General features: G+C 39.7%; 1 pseudogene; it reads left to right on the forward strand.

Annotated features, from left to right (window-relative positions):
• Window positions 1–15,152, forward strand: part of LOC115521561 — a 110,080-nt pseudogene extending 94,928 nt beyond the window's left edge.
• The last annotated feature ends 373 nt before the right edge of the window (window positions 15,153–15,525 follow it).

Raw genomic sequence — 15,525 nt, forward strand, 5'->3', positions numbered from 1 at the left:
TGCTAAAAAAGTTAAGAGGCTTCATCCCCCACAAGGTAGGAAATCCACTGATCTTTGGAAAACAGGAGGCTTCAGCTTGATGGTGAGAGCTAGGCTGGTGCTGCAAACAGAGAAAACATCTCTCTCTCTCTGTCTCTCTGGCAGGGGGCCACATAATACACTGATTCCATTTGGCAGCAGTAAAGTAGTTAATGGAAACTCCTCTTTCAAGATGTGACATGTTCCGCGTGATCTGTCAGAAGGAAAGTTTACATAATGAAGAGTACTGGCATGGATCAAAGCCATCTGGAGTAGCCCAACTCCCCTCTGGGCATTTGTGACTGGGGAGTCCTTATGAGAGCAAAGCAGAGAGATGAATTCTGGTTCCCTGAACAGTTAGGGAAGGGGATTGACTCTTGATACAAAAAAAAAAAAAAAAAAAAAAAAAAAAAAAAAAAAAGTCAAGATTAGAGGCTTGATTTATGAGAGGGTCAGCAAAGTAAGATTTGGGTAGAGGACCACCCAGAACATGTTCACTGTAAATCTAGCAATAAACAGTCCCCTATTTCAAGTTGTCATCTTGTCCACTCACTCCATGTTTAGGTAGCTCAGACCCGCAGTAGCACTCCATTGCTCAAGATCTGAAGAGTGGTTCTGGGGTGGGCACAGGAAATATGTGATTCCTAACAGAAGAAAATCTCTTTTCAGGAAATGCAGGGGCCAAGGAGCTCTCCCTCTCAGCTGTCATCCCTAGCAACCCCCATCCCCACTCCCCTTACACGCACCACACTCCCCATTTCAATGTGCAAAGATGTAGCTCGAGGAGCAAGCTTGTGCTTCTCTGACCACTCTGACAGGGGAAGCTCAACACTAAATTTTGATTGCGTATAATACCAAGATTCCTAATTGACACAGACTTTTCTTTCTCTGAATCCAAGGTACTGTTATACCTCGTTTGTGTTTTGGCCAACATATGACACTAAATATTAAAGAAGGTATAGAGGAGAATCTGTACTCTTCTTCCCTCCATCAGGGAGGAGGGAGAAGGGATGAGGAAGAAGGGGAGGGGAAGGGGAGAGGAGGAAGAGGAAAAAGAAGGGCAAATGGCCTGTGTTCTAACTTCAAATTATGTCCCTATGTTATTCAATCTCCCAGGACATGACAGAGGGGGACTTCAGGGTCCCTGTAAGTAAGAGGCAGATTACGCCTCATGCCATACCTTCCTTTCTAATGAGGCTGTTAGAGTATGCAATGACAAAATGCTTGTGAAAGAATTTTGGCAAGTCTACAGCCTGGTATTTCTGGTATGACGATTAGCTCAAAATACATGCTCTTCTTTATATGCTTGATTTAGTATCACATTCGTTTATGAAAAACAACCTGCCAATACAGAATACCGATACACGTTTGGTGTTGGACTAGACAGGATGAGAGGTCTAAACAGTCGTTCAAGTCAAAATTAATCATAAGAGATTAATAATTAGCACATCTGGACTACATACTACTCTTTTGCTGAAAGTTCTATTTCTAGAAAACAAAGCGCGTAATGACATTTCACATTTTTTCTTTAGCAGTTAAAGGTGATTTCCTTGGCTCTAGAACCCAAACAATTATCCCATGATTCGACAGATAAAGTATGTAAGCATTTCACCAGAAGAATTTACCTTCTAAAATACAAGTTCTTGACAATTTTTAAAATCAGTGAAGCTCACAAAAGTGACAGCTGAAAAACAGCTATTTGCCTGTACCCCATACCATAGGCATTTCATCTGCATAATGACTATCTCCATGCATAGATCACTAATCTGTATAGTCTGAATATCTATACATTTAGAGAAGAAACTCCAAATCAAAGATTGACAGCTTTAAAAATAGTTAAGCTAGGGGCGCCTGGGTGGCTCAGTCGGTTAAGCGTCTGACTTCAGCTCAGGTCACGATCTCACGGCCCGTGAGTTCGAGCCCTGCATGGGGCTCTGGGCTGATGACTCAGAGCCTGGAGCCTGCTTTGGATTCTGTGTCTCCCTCTCTCTCTGCCCCTCCCCCGTTCATGCTCTGTCTCTCTCTGTCTCAAAAATAAATAAACGTTAAAAAAAATAAAAAAAAAATAGTTAAGTTATTTTAAGTCAATTTTCTATTCTCTTGACTTCCTCTGTATTTTCTCTCAAAAGCTTTCAGGAAATAAATGTTCTCAGGCCTCATAAGCTACTTTCCTTCTAACAATGTTTAAAAAAAATGTAAAAGAACAGTTCTCTTACATTTAGTCATTTATAATTGATTAAAATCTTATTTAAAACATTTTTTAAGCTTATTTCATTTTGAGAGAGAAAGAGAGTGAGAGAGTGGGGTGGGGAAGAGAGTGAGGGAGAGGGAGAATCCCAAACAGGGTCCACACCATCAGCACTGAACCTGACCAGTGGCTCAAACCCACACTATCAGAGATCATGACCTGGGCTGAAGTTGGACCTTCAACCAACTGAGCTACTCAAGCACCTCAAAAACAACATTGTCAAATTAGTATTTAGTTTGTTTTAATTATTGCAAGCATGGGCCTTGTCTAATTTCAAGTTTTTGTTTTGTGGTGGGCAAGGTTATTTTCATAGTTAATCACATAACAGAGTAGGCAGATGATCGAATGTAATTGGTAGATGCTGTGAGGTGCTCCGGAATGTGGGCTCCATGGGAAACAAGCGATTAGGAAGTGACCATGGTGCTGGAAAAGAGACCCAGGTACTCCCCAGGAGATAGCATGGAATCAGCACACACACTGCCTGGTTTCTACCTTATGGGCTCTTGCCTCCTTTCCAACTTTTTCTTGTAAACACCACTTCTTAGCAGTCTCCAACTACTTTTTCAGTCCATCAAACATGCCAAGCCATTTCCCTATCGGTGGGTTCTTCCCTCTGTTTCCTGAGAGTCTTTCTCTAATCAGCTCTTAGTCAATCTTCAGATCTCAAGTTAATGTGGGGTAACATGTTTTGCCCAATCAACCCTTAAAATACATTCCCTCTCATTTTTCTCTAACTTAGGAAGTCATTTTTTTTATTTTAATGTTTATTTATTTTTGAGAGAGAGAGAGACACAGAGTATGAGTGGGGGAGGGGCAGAGAGAGAGGGAGACACAGAATCTGAAGCAGGCTCCAGGCTCTGAGCTGTCAGCACAGAGTCTGATGCGGGGCTTGAACCCGCAAACTGTGAGATCATGACCTGAGCTGAAGTTGGACACTCAACCAACGGAGCCACCCAGGTGCCCCAGGAAGTCATTTTTCTTATTTCATCCCACCCAAGGTAATCTGTAATTATTCCTTTAAGTATTACCGGTTTATTGTGGATCACTCTTTCTGTGAGTGGCAGACAATAGAACTATGCTTTGTAACTCAGTAGCTCACTAGCTTGCAGCTCACTAGCTGCATATGGCTATTTATGTTTAGATTAAAATTCCAGTTGGCCCTTGAACAACTAGGGGGTTAGGGGCTCCTACCCCCTACAATCAAAACTCTGCTTATTATTTTTGACTCCCCCCAATTTAATTACTAGTAGTTTGTTGTTGACTGGAAGTCTTACTGATAACAAATAGTTAACACATATTTTATATCTCATATGTACTATATACTGTATTCTTACAATAAAGCTAGAGGAAAAAAATGTTAAAATCATAAGAAAGAGAAAATACATATACAGGGCTGTCCTGTAAAAAATCCACATATAACTGGACTGGCATAGTTCAAACCTGTATTGTTCAAGGATACATAAAATTACAAATTCAGTTTCTTAATCACACTAGCTATACTTTAATAATCATAGTAGCTAGTGGGTACCACAATGGACAACACAAATATGGATCATCTCCATCACTGTAGAAAGTTCTATTAGAATAGCTTTGTTCTAGAAAACAAGTTCCTTTAAGGCAAGGCTCACTGTCCATCTTGTTCCTTGTTGTATTCTAATGCCCATCACAATGCCTAGACTATCAGAGGTGCTTAAATATTTGTTGAATCAATGTATAAATGAATGAATTAAAGAAATAATACAAATATTACTGAATGACTGCTAAAAAGAATCTTAAATTAAGACTAAGAACTAGAATGGATAGTTGGGGTAGATTATTTGGAAAGGATTCAAACTCTAGCCCTGAGACAGAGGTTGCCAAAAAACACAGTGCGTATGTAATTGTCAGTTGTTCCCTCTCACACACTAGAAGATAGTCTCCCTGAGAGCCCGGACTTCTTGTCTACTGCTGTGTTCTCAGTACCCAGAACAGAGCCGATCTAGGGTGAGAAAACACAGACCACTTCGTCCCTTTGCATGTCCTTCCTTTTGTCTATAGAATGACCATTTCATTTTCAGAAAAGGGTACATCCATTTTCCAAATATTTCACTTGTATCACTGGCCTTCCTGCCTTCCAATTTTGTCTTATTTTATTTCATTTTTATTTTATATATTTTTTAATTTTTTTTTTAACATTTATTTATTTTCAAGAGACAGAGTGTGAGCGGGGAAGGGGCAGAGAGAGAGGGAGGCACAGAATCCGAAGCAGGCTCCAGGCTCTGAGCTGTCAGCACAGAGACCGATGTGGGGCCCAAACCCACCAACTGTGAGATCATGACCCAAGCTGAAGTCGGACACTCAACCGACTGAGCCACCCAGGAGCCCCTTGTCTTATTTTTAAAAAGTATTTTAAATCTATAGATCTCTCTTTTAAATTTATAGGTGTCTCCTTGTTCTTAGTAACTATTTGACACAGGATGTGCTCTTCAGCTCCTGTGGCTTTTTCTTCACTCCTCAGGAAGCGGCTATGCTTAGCATTTCCTCTTTCAATCAGCATCAGTATCAGGGTGGCTACTTTTAATTCTAACAATTGGCTGTTACCCCAAGCTAACTGTGAATGGGTTAAACTGTTCCTTCTCCGGGAGGACAGGAATCTTCAGCAAGATTTCTTGCAGTGGTCATAATTCTGAATCTTAGTTACCTCTCCAGGGCTCAGCTTAAACCTCTTCTCCTTCATGAAATCTTTCCTTCTTTTTTCCAGAATTAAACATGAACAGGATTTTGACTTTAGCCTGGGCACATTTGAAGTAACTCATTTACTTGTAGCCAGAAGATGTCCAAGCAAAGCACCCCTTTAGTCCATCTAGACCACAGTAATTTCTTTATACTCTTACCTCCCCCCAGCAACCCATCCATTCCTCACCCGCAGCACATATTACCATCTATCTTGTACTGTAATGATTTATGCCTGGGTCTTATCCTTATAAGACAGCAATTTGTCTTTATGTATCACCCAGCTTTACACAGAATAAGCATTTGAGAAGTGATTTTCACATGAATGAGACAGAGTATCTTGTGTTAGGCCCATGGTTTGGATTTCAAATTCTTAGCTAACAGTATCTGTGTGTCTGAGACTGAAAATAAAAACAAGTGGACTTGATTTGAAACACACAGGACTTAATATAGGATTTAAAAGTTGCCAAAAACTCTGCTCCAATCTAAATTTGTATTAATATTAGCTTATTATCTAATAAGGGAAGAAGGAGAGGCCATTTTCTAGAAAAGGGCCACATTTTTATTGTTTAATGGGTTAGAATGAAGATCTTTTTAAGTATGGGGTGAAGAAGCCATTTATGAAATGACGCCCGCAGAAGCAGGAGGGTCGCAAGACAGACAGAAAGGCAGTCAAGGCAGATAGAGGCTTTTTCAACTAATTATTCCCTCCCCAAATGAGGACACAGATCCAGTCTTTGCTCCAATGTTCATTCTTCTCAATGTTCTGATCTACCTGCTTACTTCTGGTAATAATACCTAAAATTATAGTATTTGAGACACATACCTTTGAGTTATAGCTTATTTTTAAAGAGATTCTCACACATTAAAATATCTTTTTAAAGGGTTAATATGCAAAACGTAAGATATACATGAATATTTTAGCATGGTCCAGTTAAAAAAAAAAAAAGTCCACTGGGAAATATAAAACTGGCCCTGTCATATTTGTTAGTGGGATTCTGGTGACTTCTCTGTGTTTCAGTTACCTTGTATGAGTAATATATGTACACATGGACATATGTATGTGCATATATATTTTTATGTAAAATATTTAATAGGTACTAGAAAAGGATACAAAGTACAGTTCCCCTTTTCATGGAAAATTAAAATAATTAGGTGACTCGTAAGATCAACTGATTTATATTTTCTCTTTTGCATATAGGAAACTGTGGCCAAAAGCAGTGATGTCATTTCCTAGAAAATGATTATTCATTTCCTTTTCCTCTGGTGTAATTTTCCTGTGGGAAACCTATCGTTTTACTAATTCCAGATTATGAGGTTCAGGAGAAATCACACCTGTTCTCCAAATAATAAGCCTGTAATCTAAGAACAGGGGAATATATAAAATATTTAATATACAGAACAGCATAAAATAGATGTCAGCCACAGACAACCATAACAACTATAAAGGCAAGTGCAGTAAAACCTTGGTTTAGGAGCATAATTCGGTCCAGAAATATACTTGTAATCCAAAGCACTTATATATCAAAGCAAATTTCCCCATAAGAAATCATGGAAACTCAGATGATTTATTCCACAACCCCAAAATAGTCATATAAAAATAATACTGTAATATAAAACAAAATAACAAAATACAAAATCTAAAGGAAAATAAACAGATTAACCTGCACTTACCTTTGAAAACTTTCGTGGCTGATGTGAGGGAGACAAAACAGAGGAAGGTTATTGTGTAGGACGACTCTCACTATCACTAATGGAATCACTGCTATCTATTGGCTCAATGGAATCTTTTTCTGCCTGGGGACCATTGTATATGCTCACATGGATGTTGACTACAGAACAGTATTTATTTCTTTATTTACCTATTTATTTATTTTAAAATTGTCAACATTTTTTAAATTTTCCTTTGTTTTAAATTTACATCCAAGTTAACTAGCATATAGTGCAACAACGATTCCAAGGGCAGATTCCTTAATGCCCTTGTCTACAGTACAGTATTAATAAACTCTTGTCATATACTGTATCGAATGTAACTGGCAACAAGGCAGCCGAGGAAAGGGTCTCGATCTGCAGGCAGCCTGACCCAGAATGAAGCAGAGCATTCCTAAGCTCACTCTTGTATGGAACAGTGGAGGGCTGTCCATAGGTGCTTTGAAGTGACAAAAAATACACTAGTGCCAGTTGTGAGCACCTTCCAACCTTCTGAAAAATCACTGATTTCTGCCAAAACCTGGCCTGAGACTGACCACCCGCGCATGGGAGACAGTCACCCACAATTCTGCAGCGAGAGAGAGAGAGAGAGAGAGAGAGAGGAGACATTGGCTCAGTTGTGATCACATGACATCTGGTGTCACACACTACTCGTATTGCAAGACATCACTCGTTTATCAAGTTAAAGTTTATTAGACATGTTTGCTTATCTTGTGAAAACACTCACAGAACAAGTTACTCAAATCCAAGGTTTTACTGATTAAGGGAGAGACCTCTCTCTCCAAAAGTAAGCTAATTAGGCTGTACATCCCCACTGGCTATAGTGAATGGTTCAGAAATGATCCCAAAAGACAAGTCAGACCAAAGAGTGGAAGCTAAGGCCTTTGGAGGATTTACTGGGGAAAGAAATTTTCTCCCTCTTTGGAGGTTTGTTGAATTATCACAGTGAAGTAATCTCTAAGTGACCCCAATCTCCAAGTCACCACATAGAAACTAAGAACACCAATAGAGAGGAAGGAAGAGCTAAAGAGATGGGAAAATATAAGTCCCTTATGATATTGCGTGATTTCTTGATCCATCTGTACCTACAAAATACAACAGGTTTTTACATATGGCTTTGAACTGAAAAGCTAACGGAGACTGTTGGGCAGGTCTGTGCCTAAAGTAGGAATGGCAAATAAGCCAATTCTGAAAAATTAGCAGTTCCTTCCAGGAACACAAAATTGATGGGGGATGGGTGATGGGTATTGAGGAGGGCACCTGTTGGGATGAGCACTGGGTGTTGTATGGAAACCAATTTGACAATAAATTTCATATTAAAAAAAAGCAACACAAAATTGATAAGAACTATGAAGTCTCATATGGATCCAATGGAAAAGTATATCATGATCAATTACTGGTGTCTATCATAGTTGTGGAAAGAGAAAGTGGTAGCTTGAGTGCAATCCACTTATCCTCTCTGACCTAAACCATCCACAACTAATAAAGGCCCGCACTTCTATTTTTCAACTTGTACAAATTTGTGTAAATACTCCCAAATATGTAATTGTATTGGCACTTGGCCATTATTTTAGAGCTAAATAGCAACAAATTGGCTTATTTTGAGACATAACCCTTAAGCTGTGTCAGCCGCATCAACAGCTACACTTCTATTGACCTCTGCAGGGAAACTTATCTCCCACAATTCCCTTCCAATTAGTACAAGTGAACAGGATGGATGTAAATTGATAATTTTCACTTTTAGAGAAAGATGCTCTTTTATTCTTGGAAAAACTAAGTTATAGGAATTAAATTTTTATACCAATCTTCCTTCTTCCCAGTGTCAGCTGTGCATCCTTGTGCTAATCATTTGGTCTCTCTGAGCTTCAGGTTCTCCAACTGTACCATGGACAGACCTATTAGCTATGGGATGCTCCACTGAAATAATGTATGCAAAAGTGCTTTGGATATTGAAAAGTGCTATATAAATTATGACTTGTTACTCTGGAGAGATCCCAAATAACACTGAGGGATCTTTTGTTAATTGCAGGCCCCCTAAAGGTCTATCTATTTCACTTATGATTAAGTGAACTCAATTCCATCATGTAGGGTAAGAACTTTGCTAAGTTCTCACTAACTCACTTGATACCTTCAGCCTTGTCACCCTGTTGAGCATTATTTCAACCTCCTTCCAGTTAGAGCTCTCTTAACAAACTCTCCACTCTGGTCTGTCTTGATCCCCTACTAGAATAGAACTTGTTCATGTTGCCATTTTCTAGCCCATATAGCTGACATTCTCCTTATTCCTGTGCAGGCTGTTGACTCTGTCCTTGGTCTAGAAACACAGGTTCCAAACTCCTCAAACCTCTAGCTCTGTTCATCTTCTATTGAATCATCTGAGCAATGTTAGTGGGCTTGATCTTTGCATCGAAACCAATATTTGGGGAGCTGTCATTTTATGATCTCCACAATGCTCTCCTTGAGCACTTCTTCTGTTCTAATTTTATATTTTTTCTCACTCATATCTTTCCTTTAAAAAAAAAAACTACAAAAGTAATAGGTACTTTAGGATGTAGATAAGAAAATGAATACCAAGAAAGGCTAATGACAGTGTCTAAGATCACAGAGATAGTGATCACAATGGAGAAAGAATTTAAATTCAGGTGTCATGACTCAAAAGCACACACTCCTTCTGGAGTACCATGCTGCTTTTAAAATCCCCATCAATCTTCCAGTTATCCTCATTCTATATTTCACATCCCAATTGTGCCAAAAAAAGCCTATGACAAAATCTGTTCATCATCTGAGAAACAGATACACCATTATTACAAGCACAATTTAAACACTAGTCAGCTTTGCTGAAGTTGACAATCAGCCTCTGTATCCCAGAAGATCGAAGGACTTTGAACAATAACATTAAGGGAAAAACTGTATTTTTGAATGACTAGTATTACTGCTCCTTCAATTAGGACAGAATGAGAATTTTAAACATCTCTATTTTGCTAGTTGGAAATGAATATGAAGGTCAAATTCTTATGGCTCTCCTGGGTTATGTCAAACATTTAGAATAGAACTACTCAATTTTGTTCCAAAACTCTGGACTCTGAAAAATCACCAAGTTTAAAATTAGAGAACTCAGAGTTTATTTTCCAACCCCATAATTTGAGAGAAAGTGAAATTAAGATCAAGAAGGTCAAGTGACTTACCTACAATCACCACAGCTAATACTACTCCAAGTGTCAGACTTATAATAGACCATGAAATAGCACATATGGATTCCTTGCCTGAGCCCAGTAGTGCCTGGTGATGTGATTGACTGATATTCAGCATGAGCTCCTTACATAGTACAGTCTAGTAGTAAGAAGTTTGGGAACTTGCAGTCCCTGGATCCTATTTCAAGTAGGACTGACTGCAGCTAAGTAGTATTTCCACATATCCAAACTTATGCTCTTTCAATGAAACTAGCATTTTCCACAGTGTTCCTTAGAGCAGTATTCATGTAGGATGTCAGATAGTAGGTGCTCCACACTTTCAGGAAGTTTGGAAAATACAGTTCAAACACATTTAATTTATTCTCTTTTATACTACCAAATTTCTTGGTGCCTTTATTATGTTAATGAGCTCCTTGACACGAAGAAATGGCTATATATTACTTCTTAAGCCTTACTGCACAGTTATTAGCATAACTAAACCAGTGACTCAAGGAATACAGTTTGGGAAACTATGCCCACTACCTAACCCACATTTGCGGATTAAATGCTATACTCCCCAGGCAGGTTTCCTCTTTACCCTTTGCTCCTGTTCTTTAATGAAGCCCTAAACAACAGAGATCTCTGTAACGCAACCAGAGTTTACACAAACCCAGAGCAAGATAAAAATGCCAGCAAAAAACAGACAAGCAAAACCATGACAAACGGCCTTAGCCTGATATTTTTCTCCCTTCATGTAGCAAAGGATTACTTCTTGTGGAGTGAATTGAAAGTCTTCTCCACAACAGGCACTTTGGTAAAGGACAGACATGAACCAGAACACCCCATCTTCACAGGCCTTGAGGGCCATCCATGGCAGCTACAGAATTTCTACACATTAGAAATTAGAGCCAGTTAGGGGGACAGGATGAATGGGGATTTGGGAAAAGTGAAGTGACTTACTTTGACTTTTGAGTGCATCACAAAATCATTGCTAGATGGAATTATTTGTTGAGGGGCAAAACTGGGTGGAGGTGAAAGAAATTGTGGAAAGATGACATCCCTGAACCTCCCCTTGCTTCTGCCATGGGAAGCAGGTCTTGTAACTGGGGAGATACATGACAAAACAGATTATCATATAAAAAAGGAGTGCTCTAAACAAAGACCAGCATATTGTGCGCAGGGAGACCAGAACAGTGAATGGACTCTAGGGACATTTTAGTCTACATCTGTAAAGGAAAAAAATATTTCAAATTGCTGCTAGATAGCCATCTAGCGAAGAGAAAACATGGTACTCTCACTTGTTGCCCTGCCAAAGATGTTGTATAGCACAGTCTCTTTGAATAAAAATAAAAATAACAACGTACTGGATTGATTCTTCAGCTGTGTACTTTCAGGACCTCTTTTGATCAGAACTAGACTGGGAATGGAAAATATAAATTCTTATACTGTCAACCCTCCACCAAATGATCCTAAACAAATCCTGTAATATCTAGGGGACTGTGTTTCTTCACCCATAGGTTGGGAGAGCTGAACTACAATATCAAGTAAACCCATCTTGGCTCTAAAATAATATGATTTCATAATATTCTTCAATGCCTCTTGGGTATTTAGTGTAGTGGTTAAAATGATCAGGCTCTGGAGTTTAAATCCCAGCTTTGCCATTTACTGTTTCTGTGACCTTGAACAAATTACTCCTTATTGGTCTTATTTCCCTAATCTACAAAATAAGGATAATAATAATACCTACCTGGTAAGTTTTAGGGAAGATTAAATAAAGTAATGCAATTAGAGTGCTCAAGTTAGTTTTTAGCACCTAGTTACAGCTCAATACATAGAAGTTATCATCCACACTATTACAGTTTTAAGTTTTACACAGAGATTATCCCAATGTCTGATATATAGTGCTCAATGAACAGGCACTGAACTGGGCACATCACAGGCCTGTGTTTAATCATTAACCTTATTCTCACTTCTTAGGCCTTGTACTATGCAGAACCTTGTTTATCCAACATATACATAATGAAATGCCTATTAAGTGCTGGACGCTCTTCTAAATGCTTGAAAAATATTATCACTTAATCTTTCCATGACCCTATGAGTGAGGTATTATCTCATTTTATAAATAAGGAAACGGAGGCCAAACAAGGGTAAATAGCACGTCCTAAAGCATGTGCCAATAACTAGTTTGGGCCAGAGCTAGGATTTGGAGCCAGGCAGCCTAGCTCTAGAACCTGTGCTCCCGAACATCGGCAGACACTGTTAGCCTTGCAACTCACTCTTCTCCTGCTTACCCCTTCCAGCATGGCTGACTTCCCCACAGTCCTCCAAACAGGCCAAGAGGCCTGGCTCAGTCACACTGCTATGCTTTCAATCTTGCCTTCCTTCCTACCACTTCCCAACTCACCAAGTGGCCTCTCCCAGGTCCTGTACTCTATTGATCTTAATCTAAAATATCCTTCAAAACTTGCCACTTTCTCCCCTACAATGTTGTCAGTTTTTCCTTCCACTCACTCTGTTTTCTGCTGTCTGGCTCAACTCCATTTGCATGCAGAGGGGTCAGGGTAACGGGTCTTTATTTCTTGCGTGTCCAATTCTGCCTACCCCGCTAAATTATAATTCCAGAAGAACAGAATCCACAGCATCCTCCTTCATTGAAAGATTGGCTCTCATGGTTGGGTGTCTGTCTGAAGATAGCCACAGAAAATTCCTTATGACTTGAAACATTAAGATGCATGGCATTTATTTGATCCCCTTTTTTTCCCTTAAGCAAATTTGAGAACAATGAATATGGTATTTGACAAAAGCTAGTCTAGAGTGACATCTGGTGGCTATTTTTTTAAAAGGTTCACAAATATTTGCTGCTCCTTACAGGCAAAGTTCATTCCTTAAGGGAAAGGTGCCTTATCCATCAAAGCCTGCATCACAACTAGGCTACCTGCAAAGACAACAGGAAGAATCAAGGCAGAAGAAATCTTTTTTTTTTTTTTAGTCATTTTATTTGAACAGAAATCCTCTATACTCACTAAGTCATAAAGATGTGAAACACCTTCTTCCCTCAGGAGGAGAGACAACTGGTACCAAGACCCACGTTTAGAGGCAGAAGTTGAAGTTTCCTATTCCAGTCCTTATTGTTAGCGTCTAGTGAATAGGCAAGCCCCATTTCCCCCTTTGAGCCTCAGTTACTAGATATATATATTTTTAATACTGGGATTATACTCAAGGTATTCTTCTCTTTATATAAAAGAGCAATCATTCTATAATATATACAATTTCCCCTAAATTTTAAGTGCCAAGTTGGCAGGTATGGTCTCCTAGTTAAATACCACCTCTTTTACACTCATATTTGAACAAAATGAACCAAAATCAAGTTAAAAGTACTCTTACAAAAAGTGGCAACAGTAGTATCATTCATACTTGCAAGAGTAGTAATAATAGATAACCCAGGCCATGCCAAGTATTTTTGTATATATATTGCTTCATACTACTGAATGCCTAACCTGAGAAGGAAGGCATCGGCATCAGACAGTCACAAACTGCACGTTCTGGCCCAGGATGCCATCGAGCAAGAAGTGGGGACGCACACCAGCCCCCTGTAGACTCATCCACCCACTGAGGACATCAACTGGACTACAAGCCTTGCCTGCCCTGACTTTACAGTCCTTTCCCTTTTCTCACCAACCTATCTGTGGTGTAGAAGATGAAGTGTAAAAGGCAAATTAAATGGAAAAGCTAACCTGCTATATCCCAGCTTCTCCACCGGAGGCATCCAGACAAAACCAGGCTCAAACTGGGGCAGAGGAAGGGGGTGAAAAGTCTAAACCCGGAAGCAATATTGACGCTGTGACATCAGACTACACAGAAAATTTTTTGCGCCTGGGAAATGAGACTGTTTATGATTATTGAACATGACAGAAAAAGCTATGAAATCCCAAGTACTATCAGGGCCACAGGAAAGAGGCTTGACATCACACAGAGTGATGGCAACAGTGAGAAAGGATACAGTTGTTCTCTGAGGCTTACCCCGTCCAGTTCATCCAATAAACCGTATTTACCGTCTTGGACTCGAATAGAAATTGTCCGTTTTGAAAGGTGAGTAAGCAAAGGTGACAAGCCAGCACAAAACTTCTGAAAGGATGGCAGAGACTCGGAATACAAGAGATAGGGAAGAAAATAGTCTGTTACCTCTGCTTTTCCCTGTCAAGGCAATTAAACAAAACATGAACGCTCTGAAATAGGAAATAAATCTGTAACACACAATGAAAAGAAAACTAGTGCAACAGAGGACTACTAGCATTCTATGAACTCTTTAAAAGGACTAGGAGTTACCCAGAGCACAATAGGTCAGTGACAGGAGGATATGTTTGAGGGAATAACAAAATCACATAATTCTTAGGTTTAAAAAAAAATGACTAAGATGAAAATGGTTAAAAAAGTACAGTAAGTAGTTGGAGGGCCATTAATAATTGCCCTCCCTAAAGAGAAAAAAATATATACTTGCAATAGAAAAAATTATTAAAAATTATTCTCTGAAGAAAATAACTCAGAAACAAAGCAGGAGTTTATCTGAAGGTCCAACGAGCTTCCTGTTTTCTGGCAAAGTTTAATAAATATTGTCGCAGGTCTATTTGGAGTTATTATACTTCAAAATTAAAAGCATCTCCTTTCCAGCCAGCGCTTAGCAATGGGCATCGCTCAGGACAACTAACACAAGTGCCAGCCCTGCCATGAGAAGAGGGAGCGTGAGCTGGGATGCCCCATTGCCAACAATGAATTGGCCTCCATCCCCCCCGCCCCCTTCCGCACACAGTCTGTTCAGACAAGGCAGCAACAAGTAGCATGCCTGGAGGCTGGATGTGGGGAACGTACCCTGGGGCTCCAAATGTTATACACACAGAACAAGGATTACTGACTTTGTCTACGATGCATCTAATAACCAACTGGTCCCACCAAAACCCTGGTGAAGAATGGAATCATTCTCATTAACCACACACTGTGTCAATAGTGGTACGGGTCCCACTATGCACTGACCTTGGACTGCAAGAAGGGGGTCCGACTGACTCCTGAAGATGAAGAGATTTTAAACACAAAATGATCAATGACAATTCAAAGAAGCAGGAGGACAAGAAAAAGAATGCCAAGATTAGCGTCTTCTGAAGGAGCAGTTTCAGCCAGGCAAGCTTCTTGCATACACGGCTTCAAGATCAGGCCAGCGTGGCCGAGCACATGGCTATGTGCCAGAGGGCTGGAGGCTGGAGTTCTATCTGAGGAAAATCAAGGCCCAGAAAGGCAAATAAATTCTCCTCCCCGCCTATTGTCCCTCATGTAATTAAAGTGAAAAATAAAACAAGTACCAACAACAAAACAAAAACCCCCCACAAAAATAGAATACAGAAGACGTAGTTACTACTGAAAGGAAGGTAACATACAGTAACTGACTTCTCAGTTGACATGCAAGCAGTTGGCAGAGCTACGCTGTATAGTTTGGGCAGGGAACTGCGTATTTGTAGAACATTGTCCCCAACCCATGGAGAATACACGTTTATATACTTACCCTGCCCCTTTCCCTTCCACTCCAAACTCATTCAACTGCCTGCCCCACATCTCCACGTGATTATCTAACAGATCACTCAAAAGTACAATTTCCCAAAGCACACCGTCATCTTCTTC

Source organism: Lynx canadensis, chromosome A1 (assembly GCF_007474595.2).
Source record: "Lynx canadensis isolate LIC74 chromosome A1, mLynCan4.pri.v2, whole genome shotgun sequence".
Taxonomy (NCBI): domain Eukaryota; kingdom Metazoa; phylum Chordata; class Mammalia; order Carnivora; family Felidae; genus Lynx; species Lynx canadensis.